Source organism: Heteronotia binoei, chromosome 2, assembly GCF_032191835.1.
Source record: "Heteronotia binoei isolate CCM8104 ecotype False Entrance Well chromosome 2, APGP_CSIRO_Hbin_v1, whole genome shotgun sequence".
Lineage (NCBI taxonomy): Eukaryota > Metazoa > Chordata > Lepidosauria > Squamata > Gekkonidae > Heteronotia > Heteronotia binoei.
In genome coordinates this window covers 145,395,199-145,403,565 of record NC_083224.1, presented here as the reverse complement: position 1 = coordinate 145,403,565, position 8,367 = coordinate 145,395,199, and positions in this window count along the sequence as shown.

Sequence of the window (8,367 nt, the reverse complement as noted above, 5' to 3'; positions counted from 1 at the left end):
TTGAGCTGTAGAGGAGGCGCAAGGTGATAGGCCCAAAGCACCGGGCTGCGTTTGGGATCGGTTGTTCCGGAATATTTCACCCCCGTGGGCCTGCTTCAGAGTCAGTGGGCTTCAGGGTCTCACCTTTGCAGGGCAATCCTGATCCGGCATGGGAACAGGCCATCGATGTCAGGAAGTCTACCAGATCGGACAGTTTGACCCCGTTGGCTTCACCGGGGCTTTCCCTCCCTGCCGAGAGAGCTGCGGGCTCAAGCCAGAAGTGGACTCCGCCGGTCTGCTGGGGGACTTGTTTCTAAATCAAGGGGTCGGGGGGAGGGCGGCTGGCTAGGGAACTCTCAGGAGGGTCCTCTGGGGGTGAGTGGAAGTCTGGGAAGGGAGAGAGCAGCGACAGGCGAGTGGGCGGGATCGGGGCGCCTGGGAGAAAGGGCGAGGAAGGCGCGTCGGTCTGGGGACGACGGTGACAGTGTGACCCCCCCTCCCCCAACGCCCGCCCTGTCCCTTCCTTCTCGGCCTCATGATATTTACTTAACTGCAGCTGACAGCGCTTTAGAACGCGGCTCCCGTCCGCTGTAAAACCGGATCTCTTCTCCTCTCGCCTGTCAGCTCCGAAGCCAATCGCTGTAATAACCGCTGGATCATTTGAAATGTGGCTGGAGCTACCTTGGACAAAATCAATCTGCCATTTGTTGGCTCGGAAGGAAATCACTTGGAGCGTTTGACGAATGGCTTGCAGTACCCTTCAGCAATCCTTAATCGCATCTCTCTCTCTTTCCCCCATTGCCCATTTCTGCTTTTATTTTTCCCTCCCTCACACAAATTCCCTCCCCTCTCTCTCTTACACACGCACCCATACATACATACATATTCTCTCCCCCTCCTTCGTTTGGACTTCAGGTAATCTGAAATGGCATTGACCCTTCTCATCCTTCCGATTACCTTTCTGAAGCATGAACTTGGGATGAAATCACACATCAGAAAATTCACTCTAATTATTTTGCAATGCCATCAGCACAGATCAATCAAGGAGGGGAAGGCACTAGTGGAATGTTCCTCGCAGCCATGGAGGCGGCCAGCAGCGGCCCGCCTGACTGACAGTTTTGGTAATTAAGTGATTGTATAGACCTCTCCAACTGTTCTAACAACCTTGTCAGGGCCTGTCTGCGGACGGAACAAGCTGAAATCAATGTGCTTTCTGCTCTCTGAGCATTTCTGATCATGTACTCCGGACTTGCATTTGCAAACAGAAAAGAGAGAGAGAGATTAAATTAATAACAATAAAAAAAGATCAAGAAGAAAAGAATAACAGTTAAATGCTGGGTTCAGTGAGGGTGGGAAGGGTAAGCGAAAAAGTAAACTTTGGAAGAAAGGAAGGGGTTTTTTTGTTTTGTTTTTTAAAAACAACCATGGTCTGTCCGTTGCTAGTTTACAGAAGGTGGCGAAAGGAAAGATTAAGAACATTTAGGAAGCGGTTCAGGCAAAGTTAATTGGAGTCGAGGGGCACCCAACGGTATTTTACTCGAGAGTAAGCTTTCCTTGAGTAAAGCCCACATCTTCAGGTGCAGGGAATGTAGACCACTTTTAAGTCCCATTGGTTTAAGTGGAGAAAAGTAAGCCCTTAAAAAAACTCCACTGAAGCCCATGGGACCTCGTGATGACCGAAGAATGATATTTGCGAGTGATTCAGGCTGCCTGACGCGGGGGGGGGGGGGGCGAACGGACTAGGTTTCATATCTCGTCTGGCGACCTGGGGTTTCGGTAGTGTTGGGTAATCCTGGCTTTTCAGCTCTGCGTCCCTCCCCCCCTTCAAGGTAGCCCTTTCTCGGTCCATCCTGCCCTTCTTCCTGTCCTCCGCCCCCTCCCCCGGCGGGCCCACTCGTTTGCTCCAAGTCAGGGAAACATTTCTGTATCTCCTTTTCGAAACGCTGCAATTACTCGGAGGTGCGGTCTATTTTCGGCCGGATTACCGGCAAGAGGCTGTTGGCACAGTGTAAATGTCAAGCAGCAGCTTTTAATAAAGGGGATGTTCATTCAGACTGTTACATTTCACGGCCCGCCAAGAGCGCTTTCCCCCTCCGCCGCCTGGCTTGCCTTTCCCCCAGGTTACTCGCTCCAAGCGCAGCCGCGCCAAGTCGATCGCCAAATCTCCTTGGAAGGCAGCGACCTCCCTGGCAGCGGCGGCAGCAGCAGGAGGAGGCGGCGGCGGCGGCGGCCGAGACAAGGCGAGCGGGCCTGATCCAGGGCGGCTGGGCTTCCTGGGGGAGGGAAACGAACGAGGCTCGCAGATTTTGGCCCCCTGAAAGGCGGCGCAGTCACCGAGCGCAGCGCCCAAACCTTCCGGAGGACTCTGGTAACCGTAGCGGTGGGATGCAAACACGCCATGCAAAAGTTAGCCCCGGTTCTGGGAAGCTTCGGTGGTCGTCTTTAAAGCACCTTAATATAAGGCACAATGGTGCCGGGAGTTTTTTTGTTTTGCTTGGGGTTTCTTGTTCTGAGCTCATCAGTTAGTTTGGTGCAGTGGTTAAATGCGCCGATTCGTATCTGGGAGAAGCGGGGTGGATTCCACACTCCTCCACGTGCACCTGCTGATGTGACCTTGGGTCAGCCGCAAGTTCTTGGTAGGCTGTTCTGCTCAAGAGCAGTTCTGGAAGAGCCCCTTCAGCCCCACCCACCTCACATGGTGTCTGTTGTGGGGAGGAGAAGGGAAAGGAAATTTGTAAGCTGCTCGGAGGCTTCCTTTGGCTAGCGAAGGGTGGGGTATAAATCCAATCCAATCTCTTCCTCTCCCTCTCGCCTTCATCAGCATCCCTTCCCACTTGTCTAGCCGTAGCCCTCTCCTGGGACGTTTTCTGCACAGGGACGCAATGCTGGGATAGACCACTATGGCTCCAGTCTACACAGTCTGGGCCTTTAAGGAAGGCAGCCCTATGGACCGGGTAGGCCTCTCTATGGTTTTAAAGCGCTTGAAGGTGGCTCCATAGGAGACCAAAGCGCCGCACGCTCTTACCTCGGAAAAAACTCCCACTAAACTGGTTAGGGCATTTCTGTATCAAACATGCCCAGGGTCGGACCACCTGCACCTCTGCAAAGCAAAATAAACGTGACCCTGACCCCCCCCCCCCAAAAAAAATTATTCCAGCCAGAACACTTCGGAAAAGTTCTCCTTCACTTCTGCCCGTAGCTCCTCCCACTCCTTTCCAGTGGATCTTCTGTTCCGTTAGGAGAACCAAAGGAAAACCAGAGAGGAACCGCTACGCTTTGGAGGGGTGGATGTGGGGGACCTTTCTGTCTTCACTAAATCCCGGCAGCAACATGGATGAGAACTAATCTATTTGACGGTGGATTTTTGATTCCGTCGGTTTCCTTCTTTATTTTGATTCCCAAGGATCAGGATAGCGCTTCTGCACGGTGCCATTTAAAATCAATGACAAATCCCTGCTTTAGTGCGGTCGATCAGGAACTTCCCCAATGGTTTAGCGTCGGATTATTTGTCCTTCCGAGTCCTGATCTCGTTGGAAGCAGTGCCCAGCCCTCCCCTTTTCTGACGTAGCTACTATTGGAAGACTCTACCTTAGTTCGAGATTCTGGTTTGCAAGTTGGGCAGACGTCTCGCTCTCTCGGAGTAAGGTGGGGCGAAGGGATTGGGGAAGAGATCCCGCCCGCCTCTGCGCCGCCGGCTGACCCAGGTCAGCACCAATCGGCCGAGGATCGATTGGCTCAATCCTTCCATTCCTCATCCCTCCATCGATCCCTCGCAGCTCGATAGCATGATACTTTAACTGGTAGCATTCAATTTGTTCCAGTTACTACTCCCGGCTTAATAAAGCGATTGATTAGCGCTCAGAGTGCCGTTTTAATTAGTTGCTTGTTAATTAACGTTAAGGGACGAGTCCTCCCTCCTCTTTTCTCCCCTCCACCCCTTCCTTTATTTTTGAGTGGAATCACTACTGATAACTTTGATTTCCATCGTTCCTCCTCCCCCAAGCCTTCGAGCCAATCATCCAGTCTGAAAAGGGGAGTTTCAGCAAAACATTAGGGGGGGCGGGATTCGTCACTGAAGTTAAAGTTCCGGTGAAAGTTTATAGTTTTAGACAAACATGTGAATCCACTTTTATTTTTTTGGATGAAAATCCAGGGAAATTCTTCCCAAAATAAGTGCTAGAATCCAGAAGCTTCCTATTTAGTTCCTCTGTCCCGCCTCTGAGGGCAACATGTCAATTTCACTCTGCTCTTCTCAAGGCCAGCGAAAACAGACCGCCCTAATGCCCTTTCTCAAAGGTCAGATTGAAATTGACATATCTGCCTTGGAAAGTTCTACTTAAGCCCAGGTGTAGGCACTGACACTTGAAATTGACACGACTCCCGCCTTAACGCACCCACTTGATTCAGACGGAAGTTCTACAATTCGGGTGTATAGGATTGCGAGCTAAGATCTTAGCTTGTGTAGTGCCTCCCACCCTACATTCTTTTAAGAGGGACCTTGGAAAACAACAGAAGCTTATTCTGTGTGGAGGGAAATAAAATAGGAAAGTTGGTAAGAGGCGGTCTCTTTGGCACCACCGAGGTGGAGCTTGGCTATTTCTTTTCATTTTTTAAAAGAGGAAAGTTAAGGGGAAAAAAACGGGAATTAAACATATATCAAACACTGTTGATATCCGGAGCTAAGGGAAACCCTATACACAGTCGGCAATGGGATACCTACTATAAAGCGCCTAATGCCCAAGAAGATATAGTATGGGATTTATAAACAACGAAGGGGGAAAGAGAGAGGAAAGTTTGCTTTTTTCCTAAATCTGCCACATGGGAACAAAGAGAAAGCTGAAAAGCGTTTTAAATATCAGAGAAGATAGGAGACATAACCTGTCTGCTTGTATTCTTCTTAGGTAGGAGATCTGCAGCCCCTGTCTAGCTTCTAACTATAGCACTCCCTGCAAAACCGACTTCAGACAGCTTGAGCTGCAGTTTAAAACCGGGAACCCCTAAGCATTTGTGTTCAGTCTTGTACATTTGTTTTCCCCTTAAGGATCGATTATTTTTATTGTTAAGAAAAAATCAGAGAGTCCAAGCTAAGTAACGATCCGGACAGTTCAACAAGTTTGAAACACAAGGGGAAACTTTTTTAAAAAAAATTTGTTCACTCGCATTCGCAATTAATAGATAATAGGGTTATTAGTTAGCTTACAGTTAATAAAGTGTCCGTGGTGCTTTCGGAGGAGAGATGTGTCTTTAGAATAACTGGAAGGGGGAGCGAAAAACTATCCATCACACTGAAACCACCCACTCCCTCTCCCTCAAACTACACAAACCAGATCACAATGCGCCACAGGAGGCGGGCGCTCAGTCACTAACTCTGGGAAATTGCGAACTTGCGAAGGATTCAAACCAGTCACCAGTACCAGACCCTCCTTCCACTGGATGGGCGCTCACCTGCTCTCTCACTCGCGGTTCAAACTAGGAGAAAAATCCTTTCTGCACATCAAAGAGAATGACGCTGCGTCTCACTGACAGTAAGCCCCAGATCCCTAGTGCAGAAGCCTGTCCAGTATAATAGGTTCCTTTAAGAATACAATCACTTCGATTGAACTAGGTATTTGTAAAAAACTTATTGTGATCAGTTTGTCAGAATAATTAAGATGTATTTATTGTAATTGTAAAACTTACATTAAAGTCAATTAGTCTTTCGGCCTTTGGACACAATCCGCCTGGGATTTCTCTTGGTCAAGATTCAGTGAAATGAACTGGGGGAACGCAAAAGCGTTCGTTTCAATGGAGCTTGCTCACAAGAATTTCCCGCTGGACTGTGTCCTTAGACTTTCCGGTTAATTAGGAGGTGTTCCTCTGCCTCTCTCCCTTGGGAATTTCGCCTCCAAAAACCACAGCGATTGACAATTTCTGAAAAAGAAATAATACCACATTGGAATCTCCTCGCTAGCACGATGCCAACGATTAGCATGAGAAAATCAGAAGTACCTCTTCTATAGCTCTGTGTAACAGCGACTTAAGTGTAACTAAGATCTTTGTGGAGACAATAGAGATCGTTCTTGTTGCCGCCTAGTGGAAAAACAGGTCATTGCAACTTTATATGAACGGTTGGGATACAGTGATTTCCAAAACTTCTAAACATACTCGTTCGGTCACTATCTGAAATTTCCAGTCCCCCGGATTAGAAATCCCCTTAATTTTTAACTATTGTCTGTTACTTGCAAGGAGGACCATCTGTGAATTATTATTTTAGAATAAAAGCTAAGCACGGGGGAAAATACGTGAAAAATAACACTTTGACGGGACAGAAAATCGGACTTGTGGTTTCGCTATGGTGACTCAATGGCGGTAGCAGGCTAGCTAGAAGTCCGCCATAGAAATCTATTTAAATGCTCGCAGATTCTAAAACCGCAAACCCTCTTTTAGAGAGATGTAGGGGTTTTCACCAACTGAAAAAGAAAGTCAGTTGCCTTAAACAAGCACACACACGAAATAAATGTTTAATTATAATGTTTTTCATATTTTCCAGCTACAGTTAACCTGTATGTGTGTTTGTGTGTGGGAAGAGAGGGAAGTTCAATTGTTTTCCAGCCACAGTTGTTGCTTTAGTGGTCACACTTCTTTTGTGATGTCGAACCGGACCAGCTGTCCAAGGAACTCTCCTAAGAGAAAAAGAGAGAGAGAAATAATTTAAATATATATATATATTTAAAGACCAGAAGACATACATTAAAACCATATTTTAAACCGAAGGAGCAAAAAGAAGGAGCCCGTCAATCATCTGTGTAGGAAATCATAGGCAAGACGTCCTGATATGAAAGAGTTTGAAAGAGTTCTTCCACGGCGCTTGATTTCCCAAAACTCAGCGCACAATCACTTTAAGTTGTTAAAAGGCAGATTTTTGGATGGTCCGTGTGAATCCCGCCTAGAAGGAATAAATTCATCTTCCACGTTTGTCCCAAATCACCCTCCCAACCCCCCCCCCCATCTGCCGTTGTTTCATTGGGCGGTTTAGGTTCCTCAGGGAAAGGACCCGTCTTTAAAATCTAATCGGCAAAGAAACGTGGACTTCCCCACTGCCGCGTACATAATTCAGACCCATGAACTTTCCTCAGTTACCCCACAAGAGAACAGAAGGGCCTTCAGATTTTAGCTTTTCTTCCTGGAAAATCAGTACCCTTCACAGCAGCCCAATATCTTGCTTCCCAGCTGCCCGGCGCCAGACTCTGCCGGAAACTGCAGGGATATATACCGAGCAGGTAACAGTGATCTCCTCCATACCTCGTGGGCTAGAGACCAGCCACGAGACCGCACATCTCTATTAGCAGCAGCATCTCCTTCCCTTATTACTCGGTGTTCTTCCCTGCTGCGGGAGACAAGAGGGCTTCTCCCTTTGCCAGAGGAGGAAAAGACACTGAACAGTCTTTCTAACCACAGAACACAGAAACTACGCTGGGGGGCACATCCCAAGCCCCCCCCCCCGTCCTCTTCCACAACCAACCCGAAAGAATCTGAATTATTTAGAGAGGAAATCTGGAAGAAATCGATCAAGGAGCGAGACCGTGTTGTTCCTCTTTCGGAGTTTTCTAGTGGAGGCTGCTGCAAGCCCTCGAAAACAGCGCACGGCCGCTTCCCCCCCGTCCATGTCCATGTCCTTTGTGGCCTGGTCCGTGGATGTCAAAGGGCTGCCGGGATCCCAGGGGTCTGAGTTCCTCTGAAACGAACTGGGCTTGCTTGGCAAGAAGGAGGCCGATACCCGATGCTGATCTTTGCGAAGGTAACCCGATTGTGCCAGGCTTATTGCAAGGGAGGTTTGGGCGCGCTGGATGAGTGTGATCTAAGCGGCATTCAGGTCAGCAGTTGAAATCCCCCCCCCCCCCACACACACACGATATTCCCTGTTATTACAGACCGAAAACTGACTCTCTCTCGCCCTCCTCTCCTTCCCCATCACCTTTCCTCCGGCGCGTTTTGAATACCGATCTCCTTAGTCTGACGCAGGGTTTTCCTTGGGTAAGGAAAATATCACCAAAGGGAACCTCCAGGCCGACCTTCCGGGCTGCCTTCTGCCTTGCCCAGCGATCCATCAACAACTACAAGCGAGTCTCAACGTGGCCTGTGATAGGAGATTGTGGTTGGGGGGAGCGCGGCGCGGGGGGGGGGCTCGAAGCAATAGGGACACCCAAAACAGACGGAGGGGGCTTTCAGCTAGCTGTTAAAAGTCGCTCCAAGCATCTTTCCTTGGCACCAGGAAGGAACCCAGCCAGCCCTCGCAGAAACCAGTCCCGACGCATGCGAGAGAAGAGGAGACCTGGCTCAGGTATCTGCTTCCCCTTCTTGGGGGTGGGGGGTGGGTGGGTCGCACTCGTGGGCTACTCACTCGGGACG